General features: G+C 36.0%; 1 protein-coding gene across 17 annotated transcripts in view; it reads right to left on the reverse strand.

Moving 5' to 3' along the window:
• The window catches only part of Il1rapl1 (interleukin 1 receptor accessory protein like 1), a 1215099-nt gene that overhangs the window by 1202048 nt on the left and 1547 nt on the right, over positions 1-11504 (reverse strand). For 7 of the 17 annotated variants that reach the window (XM_087193604.1, XM_087193599.1, XM_087193601.1 and 4 more), the window contains exon 2: positions 4024-4119. The exons of the other annotated variants lie outside the window; for them this stretch is intronic. The gene's annotated coding sequence lies outside the window, so the exon portion shown is untranslated. The remainder of the gene's footprint in view (positions 1-4023; positions 4120-11504) is intronic. 17 annotated transcript variants of the gene reach the window in all.

An 11504-nucleotide genomic window follows, 5' to 3' on the forward strand; every position in this document is an offset into this window, starting at 1 on the left:
GGCTTTTCCCTTGGATTAAGGAAGGAAGTTATTATTTCCATGTAGTATAAAAGTGAACAGTTTTATATGAAACTCTCAGTAAAAAATGAACTGTAGGATATTTGATTTCTATGATTTTAAATTCATCATATTCGAAACTAGTCTTCCCTTCTCCCACCTAACCCAAACCTCAGCTGGGCAAATGCTAATGAAACACAGCTTTCACTGTCTGCTCTGTACTGGTAAATCTACATTCAACTCATTCCACTACCACTCAGCTCATCAAGTCTGCACCTTCTGCCGACACATTCACTACCCCTCCATAGCCCGTACAACCCAAACAATTATTCCACTATCCTTGGAATTCAGAAAACTTGGCCCACTTGCCTGTCCTCCATTTCCTTGCCCCTTCCCTGACCCCCACCCCCAGGAAATCCCCTCCTTAACCTTGAATTCACACACAATAAAAACTAAAGAAAAAGAGGTCCTACATAAACTCTCCAGACATGGAATTTCAACACCTTCTCTTCATTTCGAAGTCCAGGGCACACATCAGACCCTAATTAGATATGTGTAACCTGCTAAACTATAGCAGGACCAAATATCGATTTGACTACATTCCTTCCCCCAAAAAATCACATTCTGTGAAATAAAACTACACAGAGCAAGTTCTTGTAATCAATAATATTTAGTTTCTCTGCCCCATTAAATAAATGTTCAAGAGTATATCTTCCCTCAGCAATTTCTTACAGTATTACTGTGGCACAACTCAGGACAGAGCAATACCATGAACTTATCAGAGTTTCCAAATACCTTCCATTCCTTCTCCTCTTCAGACCTATACAACCATGCTGTAGATGATAACTCACAGTGGAATCCAGGAATTGTCCTCACCTGCAAAGAGCTGTCTTGCTCAAGGTTACACTCCTGCCATTGACTGCCTGATGTGGAAATAGACAACTCTAACTCCTGAGTCCCCAGGTACAACCACATTGCAGTCAGTTTCTCCCTCTGCCTCAGAAGCCACTATATCTTTCATATGCAATTCGACATTCCAGAGTCTGTTTCCAGAGAAATTAATTCAATATATTTGTCTTCTTCACTGATCCGGAAGCTTTAGATGGTTTTTTTTTTAAAAAAAAGCAGCCTTGAATATCTTCAGCCTGCGTGAGGCACTATCCCTAAAACAGTGGGTCCTCAAATAGTATGTCTTGGGCATTCACATGAAGGAATTACTCAATTAAAATATATATTTGAAAGAACAAGTCTGATCGTGTAATGGTACTGAATGAGAGTGGGTTACTAAGGTGGCACCAGAAATTCCAAATAGGAGAGGCTTAAGCCTGTGTGTTGAGATGGGAAAGGATGGCAAATTTGATAACTGAAACTGCGTTGGCCGGGCATTTTGGAAAATACTGAGAAACGTCAAATGCTAGAAGGAGAAAAGGGATACTGATAGAGATTGACAGAGCTCTGCCAAAATCCTTCCAAGGACCATCTTGGTGCTGCCACTGACCTCAAAAGTTTTTTGAAGTATAAATTCCTATGCTCTGGTTCCAACATTGAATCATAACATCTTCAAGCCTAAGGGAATGAGTTTTGACAGCAGCTCTACTATGGGATTTGTTTTTTATGTAAATCAAAATGAAGATGCACTATTGATGAAGATCACAATATTTAGTTCGTGCCTAAGTAAAGTGCATTCTTTTTCACTTTCTCTTCAATGTTTGGCCATATTCTAGCATATTAGAACTTCAGTATGGAATAATTTCAGACTCTGGAAGGAACAGTATTTATTGATTTCTTCTACCTATTAGAAGTAAAGGTAAAAGTATTTGATAAGGGAAAGAACTTGAATTAAACTAGCATGAGTGTTTTTATTATTAGAAGGTTCTCTTCTTCATTTTCATCTACAATTCAAAATTGTTATAATTATTAGCAGTTAGCAAGATTTCACACTTGCTAGGAATAAATCCTATTATCTTATTATTAAATGCATATTCTACTACAAAGTAATATTCTTCCCCCACATGATCTTAGCATAAAAACATTTTGGAATTTGTATTTTCCTCTTGCCATTATATTATACAAATACTTTCCTTTTTCTTTTTTTCCCCCCTGTTACTTTCTTCAATTTCCCCTTCTTTCCAAATAGATTGCCACTTTACGATCACTTTGCTATTGTGATCACCGTAAAGAAATAGTTTAAAGGGCCGGGGATTTAGCTCAGTGGTTTCGCCGCCTGCTGCGCAAGCACAAGGACCCAAGTTCGATCCCCGGTACCAAAAAAAAAAAAAAGAAAGAAATAGTTTAAAAATTCTCGAGTGTACCCACCAAAGAATTACACATAAACCATGATATTTTGCTAGGGTGTGGGACAACTTACTAACACCAATAAGCAAAGATAGTTTGAATGGTTGGGTCCCATTACAACATATTGCCACCTGCTTTTTTTCCTTAAGCTAATTTTTTACTCTTGCCTCTGCATTTATCTATTACTGTTAGTAATGTCTTAGAAAGAAGGAAAGAAAAAAGGAAATAAGGTAGCCAATGATGACTGCTTGAAGATTAGGTTTCAACATGAAGAAAATTACAGTACAGGTGATACTTGGGAGTCCTTAGGAACTTCACAAAATTAGGAATCAAAGGTACTCAGGAAATACAGATTCTCAATGTGTTCCCCTTCTTCCTAAAGCTTAAATCTGACTAGGTTGTAAAATGTCTTTGGTGTGCTGGTGTAGTTTCATTCCATTGGTTCCTGCCTGCCAGACCTGGAGTCTTGGAACTCTAGCCTTATCTTCCTATGTCCCACAACACATATCCCATCCTCTGGGAAAAGTAGAATATTGGCTAATTCCCTAACCATGCTTTATTTGGTCCTGTTTACAATATGTTTGTTTTTGTTCTGCACTTTACTTAGAATGTTGTATCTTTTCCACACAAATGCTAGATTCAAAATCCAAAATAAAACCTGCCTGCTTTAGCAAACTTCTCCCATTCCCTCCATGTGCATTTGTTCTGACCCCATCCCGAGCCTGTACTGTACTTGACACTTCTCATATATGTATACATGGTAAACTATCTTGAATTGTAGTTATCTGTGATTTTATTATCCATACCCTGGCGAAACTCTTTTAGCGCCCAAATATGTGACATCACTCATCTCTGTAACCATTGCCTTCTGCACAGTGGAGGCATTTAATAACTATGGTGGAGGTGAAAGGACAGAAATGAAGGAATGAAGGTAAGAAGAAAGGGGGTAAGAGGGAGAGAGGGAGAAAGGAAGGTCAGCCATTTCCCCTCGTCCATTTATAGGCTGTAACCGCTTAATATCAATCCTCTTTCCTTTATTACTCAATTGTCCTTTATTAATTTCCTAAATCAGAACCTTTTGTCTCAACTTAAAATGGAGAATGTATTTTGGAGAACATAGATGTAAGACTGATCTGCTATCTGTAAATGCTTAGCATTTGTTTGGGTAACGATTTACCAGTGACCTACTACATGCTTTGCACAATGCTGGGCCCCGAAAACAAGACAGGCACTTGCCCCCTGGAGCTAAAGTAAACCGTTCACTCATTTGAGAAGTGCTCTCCCACTGACATGAGCAGCTTACTCTGTGACTCTGTTATTACGGGCCCTGTAGGAGAATCCTGACAAGGAAAAGCAGCAGTCCAAAACCCCTAGAGACTCCTTGAATGCATTTATTCTGCACACTGTGGAGCTGGGTGCCTCTTGAGTACCATTCAGTAGTTCTGTCATGGTGAGAACAATTAGGGGCTTTAACAGGGGTATTCAAAAACCAAACACTGAAAGCCAACAGATTCATTTGTTACATTCAAATTTTCTCTCTTGGCCACATGAAGCTTTGTTTACACAAAATACCCGATACCATTCGAAGCCTCTCCGTTTCCCATTTTTACTGCTGTGTTTATGTCCCCTGGCTGTGTCTGTTCTGAAATAAAGTTGGCAGAGAGGCCGTAAGCATCACAGTATTCATGGCCAGTGTTATTTCTCCATACAGGTATGTGAGCAGCTGCTTACCCAGGAAGTCTGGAGTGCACTGCAAGCTCCAAGCTGAATGAAAGTATGTCCTTCACAACCTTGTCATCTAAAATGTAGTCCACTGAAGCTGTTTTTCTGTGGCAGAAAAAAAAAGCTAATGGCATCTTGTTTTGCAAATATTTCTGTTTCAATACAAAGGGGTAAAGCCTGTTACACCAAACTTTCCCGTTTAGTATATTAGCAGTGATTCATATTTGACAAATTTGTGTGCACAATTTGACAAAATGTGTGCAGATATGTGTATACACATTAGTACAGTCACAAAAATGTGAGGTTACACACACACATATACACACACAAATACACATGTATACATACATCCACATGCCAACTGAATCTCCTTTACTTAGTAGCTTTGTGATTGTAGTTTTGCAAATCTGATAAAATATTGTCTTTATTTTTTCCAAAATTGGCTTACTGTTGTCTGTGTAAACAGAGTGATCCTGTTGATGAAGAATTCTATCTCTTCACAGTGGGACCAAATGAGACTAAAAGATGTTAGCGCAATCCCTTGGAAACAGGAAAGCAGCATGCAACATTAAGCAATGATAACCATCATAAATGCCAGGGATTTCTACAGTGGAATATTTAGGAAATTCAGAAGAGAGGAGGAGTTCAAAGAGCAATTCCTTGCATGGGGCAGGAGTAGAGGTAGGGGTGGTACAAAGCTAGGAGTAAAAGGATGGTGTGGAAAAAACATGGAGCTCCACCAGTGACCTATCTTACTAATTGTCCCTTGTATTATGTCTCCAGAGATGGAATAAGATCAAGAATGACACAACATGCATAAAGAAAAATATAAATCCACATGTTATGAATGAGGCAATCATATAAGAGATCACAAGTCAATAAAGTGAACTGGAGGCCAAGTGATGAGATGTGCTAACATTAGCCCCAGCAAGGACAATTATTTTTCTTATACTACACTGTGAAAAAAAAAGTCTATGGGATGCCAGGACATACTGTTATGCACTTAAAATACCCAACTGGACGCTGAGGATGTAGTTCGGTGGTAGAGTGCTTGCTTAGCATATATGCAGCCCTGAGTTCAATCCTCAGACCTTAACAAACAAATTATTAAGTAAGTAAATAACCCAGGTGAGGATTTGTATCATATCAGGAAACCAGATTCATGAATCTTAGGAGAGCCAACAGACTTAATTTCTTAGAAATTTCATTTGCGTGGTTCACGGTTTCCCTGTTGTCTAAAATGAGACAATGTGGTATCCTTTATTCCTATCCTATAAATAATTCCATTAGATTTTTATGAAGCTACCTCAATTATTCTGGTTATATTTATAATGACTCAGTTTTACGTTGGCTGCAATAAAAACAATATTCTTTATTAATAAGCTATTATTTTTATATGAAATGGCTACCTTTGAATCCTAAAATCTGGATGGGAGCTTACCTGTGTTGGAACTTTAAATGTCTGTTCCTAATAAATTTATACTCCAAATTTATCCACCCCCAAATCCCACTCATTTGATTCACAAACCATTACAATACAAACTTACTTTCTGTTTTCTATGTAAGATAAACCTGATTCATGTTCATGTGCGATGTTAAGTATTCTGACACCTTTTATTTAGTGTGGTTGTAGTAGTTACCCCCAAGGAGTCTAGAACCTATACACATACACACTAAACTTTGTAGATAGAATAAATAATGCTTTTCAAAGAATACATTTGCACCCTACTGTAATTATATACAATTTCATTTTAGAAGAATTCACATTTTAATAATTGTTGTTATTCAGTTTCATAATTAAATGTTACCATAAGTAGAAATATGATTAAGTGCCTTTGCAGCTTTTTAAATAACTTATTTTTATTTAAATTTAAATAGCAGAAAATGTTGATCACTATATTAAATCATGAAAACATTGATAGGGAAAGAATATATCAACTCACTTCAGTCAAGAAATGGGAAAGTAAACCACTATGAATAATTTTGAGTATTCAAACACTGATTTATTATAATTCACATGAAGTGTAAGATACATCATTATGTGATCACAATCCAGAGTCCATTTCATTTTTTCAGTGAAGCCAAACTCCACATACAATATCTTGACTTAATATTACAAAGTACAGTCTAATTTTATGCTTAATTTATGTTCTTAGGTCTGTAGGTCCTATGGGAGCAAAATAGCAAACTTGGTACCATTTCTTTATATAAATAGAGATGTATATGTATATATGTATATATATAGCTATATATATATATATATATATATACATATATACATGCTTTGCAGAGCTTTCATAAAAAAACTTTTAAATGAAAACAGGAAAAGTAAATTTTCAGAAATAAAGTATTGACTTGATTTGCTTTCTCCTTTTGCTTTATCCACAGTTCACTGCTTAGCAATTTCAGATTGTGTGATAGGAAAGCAACACCAGCCCACTTGGGCATCCTTTCTCTGTAGCTAAAATCCTTAGGATTCTGAGAATTTTGGCACCTAAATATTACTTCAACACAAGAGGACCAAAAAAGCATACCAATTAAGAATTTTTTATTGTAAGCCAATGTTCAGGGTAAGCAGCAAGGATATGTCCACTGAGCCATGTTGTTGGCCTGTAATGGAATGCCATGTGCAGTGTAAGATCCTCCAGGGTGGCATTCTCTGGGTGAAAATTAAAAGCATATTTGTAAGGTGATTAGCTGAATTTGTCAAATAAACAAGCCTGTCTACATTCCCATTATATTCTTTTCTAAATCTGCTAGAACAAATCTAAAGTGTTTCTATAAGACATAAAGAATATACATTTATAAATATTGGAAATCAAGAAATGTTTGCCATTCATAGGCATCAACAGAGCCTGATAAATATGCATGATCAAATTCATGTAAAACAAGGAAATATTGAGGATCTTTAACATAAAAAGCAAAACACTGGGAAGTTAGGAAGAGGTGATTGCTTTATAACATAAAAGTTCTTTATTTTAAGTCCATGTACATTTATTTGTTTTTTACAGGGCTAATTTTTAATTTCCAACTCTCCTTTATTCAAAATATAAAAATCTTACATTCAGCTTATCTATGCAGACACTTAAAAACATATACGGAATGTCATATCACTATCCTTTTCTCATCTATGTAAATATGTTTATGTTATGATACTTGAACCTTAAAGAAATGCAGCTTTAGTAGTAACACATGGGGGATTGCCTCCCCCTAAAGAACATTAGTAATTATTGCAACTAGAAAATTCTAAATAGAACTGGTATCTTTATGTTTTCACTTCCTCTATTACACTCTACTTAGCATTCAGGCCCATTATATATTTGCTAATGAAATGACAGCTGGGAGTAGCTTTGTGGTCTACTGACTCAATTCAAGTGGTAGCATCATGTTTATTTGTGTACATTTGTGTATTCTTGGTACCAAAAACAGAGTCTCCTCAGTACTCGGGGCCATTTAAAAAGGCAATCTTCTTAAAACCCTCTCACATACAAAAGTCTTAGTTACTGCTCTTTAAATGTTATTCAAAAGCAACTATTTTTTAATTACTTGAGACAACTATATTCCCATGAGTACTCCTGCGAGAAAAAACTGAGAAGTGAAAGTCAGCACGGCAATACCTACCAGCTAACTGTAGTTGTTACTAGATGTCTATAAAGATTTACAGTTAGTGCATGTGAAAAGCTCTGCTAAATTCATAAGACTTGAGGGAATCCTTAATAATAATAATTTCATATACTTCTAAGGTACAGCATGGTGGTAAGAACTTAGACAACATCATTCCCTTTCTTTAAAGGAATGTGTAAGTCTTTTTTTTTTTTTTTAATGATTCTCTGGAACATAGACCTCAAGTGCAGTGTCAGAGGTCACAAGAGTAGCAACTGACAGAGCCTAAGTACAACTCAGGCCCTCTGACTCAGCCCAGAATTCTACAATGCCTTGATATCTCAGAAAGCTGGACTCCTTCAGCTTTGAGATTCCTGATATGACTAATCTAAATAGAATTGGAATTTAATAATAAAAATGCTGACACGACCTTATCTATAGCTGCCCAAATGGTGCCATTATAATTATGCTTTATAACTTTAGCATCACCAGAAAACTTGCTTCTTTGAAACCTTCCTCATCAATGCTTCTTTGGTTGCCACAAATTCTAAAACAGTCTGCTTTATAAAAACACGAGATTTATCAAACACCAAAGATCGTATCTGTTGTAAGACAAAGTATATTGTGAATACTTCAGTTTTTAACAGACTAAAAGATTTTTAAATATAATTCTTCAATTAATCTTTAAAGTTCAGTTGTTTCTAAAAATGTTTTCTCTATTACTAATTTAAAACAACATAGATTTGTTCATATACATTACAAAGATAATAAAAATTCCATTTAAAATTTTTCCGGTTGTAGGTATACTGTGATTACTTATCTGCTGAATCTCCTGACTTTGCTGAAGCAACTGGTCAGGAAACAAAATTAGTAGCTTCCATATTAATAATGCTATTACTTTCTTTTCCTCAAATATTTTCTAATCTAACTGCATTACTTGGGCCGACAAAATAGCAATAAAATAGAAGACTATTATATCTCATGTTATTTACTGTCTTCATGTTGAATGTTTACCTATTAAGCAAAGCTTTTTATTATTCATTTGTAGGATACTTAAGAAAAATGCCATAACCTGTCTTGCTTGGTTACATAATCCCCTTCCTAAAGAAAGTAACAGGTTATAAGAAGCCATAAAAAAGATAAAATGATTGAAACTATCTTAATGTGAGTACATGCAGCCTTCAATTAAAAGGATATATATATATAATATATATATATTATATATATAACATATATATAAATCATGGTCAGTTTCTTTTTGCACAGACTGCTTTTCTTTTCTTTCCTGGTACGGTTTCTATCCCCTAGTGAGCTAGTGAGCTCTAAAAACCTTCAGAGTATGTCTTGTTTGGTAACATATGTGTGGCTTAAGTCAGAAAACAATAGAGGAAGTCATTTATAAAATATTCAAATAAAAAACACAGGAAAAATCATTGCAGACTGTATTTCTGCATATAGTTGAAGACTAACAGCCTGGAAGAAGTCATAGTGTTACCCTGACCCCTGAAGGAAGGAATCAGGAGTTAACTTTACATTCAATTTCCTACACAATATGAACACCAAACCTCCAAATCCACTGGCACAGTATATCAATGTTTGGGCATGTCCTACAGAAATACGAAAGTCACCTCAAATATCAGATCTCAAAATTTCATTCCACAATTCCACCATTCTGATTTGAGATGAACAAATCTTTTCAAAGTTACTTAGTGGGCATCTAGATCCTGCACCCAACTCCGTAGGATTGTAAAGAAATGGACTATGAGAAATAAGGGAAAAAACAGGAAGAATCATCTCATCTCCCTGACAGAAAAATCATTTATCCTTCTTTGTAAAACAAATGGAATGGGAAAGAGGAAATAGCACAACTAGATGATAAGATTCAATTGAACAGGGTTAAAATGTCAGCAGTTTCATTTTTTTGGTGAATATATGATCTATTGAGGGATAAACAGACCCTACAAGAATACAAGACCAAAAGAAACTGATGTGCATTTTGTTTTTTAAAAAACACAGAACAAATAAAACATGAAGAAACAAATGACATTTCCTTCTGCAGTATTCCCTCCTCTGTACAATGAGCACAGTACATTTGTCTCATCTCATGGCAAAAGTCTCTGGGACTGCAATATGCCTTGTAAGGTATTCAGTAAATAAAATTTGAAAATATACTACTCTTTATTTCTGGTATTTATATTAATAATGAATTTGATGCCATTTTTTTAATTGAACAAGATATTGTTACCTTTAAAGGTTTTTACTTTTCTTTTCCCAGAGGGTTAAAATGACCCAGAAAGAGATTGTCATGGCAAAGATAAAGGTACAAAGCACTCATTTCTGACATACAGGGCAAACAATCATCATTTTTTTATGAGGGAACCACCAGACTGAAATCTGCAACAAGCTTTACCAGAAAAAAAAAACGCAAGAGAGGACACTAAATAGTCATTCCCTTCACAGGCTTCATTTCAATGGATTTAAGTTTCCACTTAGTTGGGGTCACATATTTCAATCCTAAGAAAAAGAACTATGACCTTGGCTGGAATCATCAGCCCCAATTACTCAATGGGGCATTTGTGAAACACTGCGGACACATTTTGACTCTCCACGGGTGTGGCTAAAATTGCTTCTGTCCAGCCCTAAAGCTTACATGATCTGCTATCCCTCAGAAACTCACTATGAGAAAACTCATGCTAAATTCGCTGAAGAGATCAAGGTTTACAGGACCCTTGGAGCTAATCTCTGTCTGCTGTCCTCCTGTGTAAGGTGTTACAAACCTTCAAAAGTTAACAGAGTGATAGAGCCTCTCTCTATACAATCATTTCATCTCACTATCGTTGACTGAAGCTCACTGATGTAATGAAGTTACATAATCACCGATTATGCACGACTTCCATCCATCTTCCTACATTTTCACATATCTGCTCCCCTCCCCTTGGGATCAATCTACCAGGTGAGATTTATAACATATGTAAATGTCCATTCTCTCATCAGAGGTACTGAATATGGGACTTTAGCATTGCAGTACAGTGCACTGAACCACGTCATCAAAAGCAATTTTTTAATCCCATTTCCAGGGTAGAATATGCTTAAGCATCCTTAGTGTTCTAGTCTCTAACTTTTTAACCAAAAGGGTAAAATCACAGATAGGGCACATCTTCAATTTAAGGTTAAAGGAAGTGTGTAATTGCCTGCATTTCCCAAGCTGGCTGCATTGCAATAAAAGGATCCTCTCTGCTTCCAGACCTTCGACTTCTTTGCACGTGGGTCGCAGCTTCAGCTATTCAGGGTATTGGGTAAATAATTATATTATCGGGCAATTAAACTTGAAAAAGAAAGGACTATGGTCTCATTTAAGGCAATATCGCCCTACTTGTCTCTATTTCGTCATCCTTTTCAGCTTTTTCATTTCTTTTATTTTCTTTTTTTTTCACTCCAAGTGATAATCCAACAGATAGAAAAGTAGTCCAGGGCACTTAATAATCTCCAATATCCACAAGCAGTGAACAATTAACAATGATTATCACCTTAAAGTTTAGGAACTTGACAAGTGGGATGTCCCTGGTCCCATTGCGGCTGTGAAATGCAGCAGAATGCTGCACTGAGTTGAAAACATATTTCTTTTAATGAATAAAGAGTAGCTCGTTTCATTTGAACTGGGGCTTTTCACTAAGTGTTTTTTTTACTGCTGCTACCCCTCCAAAATGCAAGATCCCCAAATATTGCATCTAAACAAAGAATGTTTACCCAGAATTAATTCAAGACACTCTGCCATATCAAAACAATTTGGGGTAGAGAGTGATGCTTTGATTTATTTTCAATTAAACTCAGAATTCAGCCACACATACATACACACGCACACACACACACACACACACACACACACA

The sequence above is a fragment of the Heterocephalus glaber genome, unplaced genomic scaffold, assembly GCF_053883595.1.
Source record: "Heterocephalus glaber isolate CG9 unplaced genomic scaffold, H.glaber_assembly_v1.0 deba00001594, whole genome shotgun sequence".
In the NCBI taxonomy this organism is placed as follows: domain Eukaryota; kingdom Metazoa; phylum Chordata; class Mammalia; order Rodentia; family Bathyergidae; genus Heterocephalus; species Heterocephalus glaber.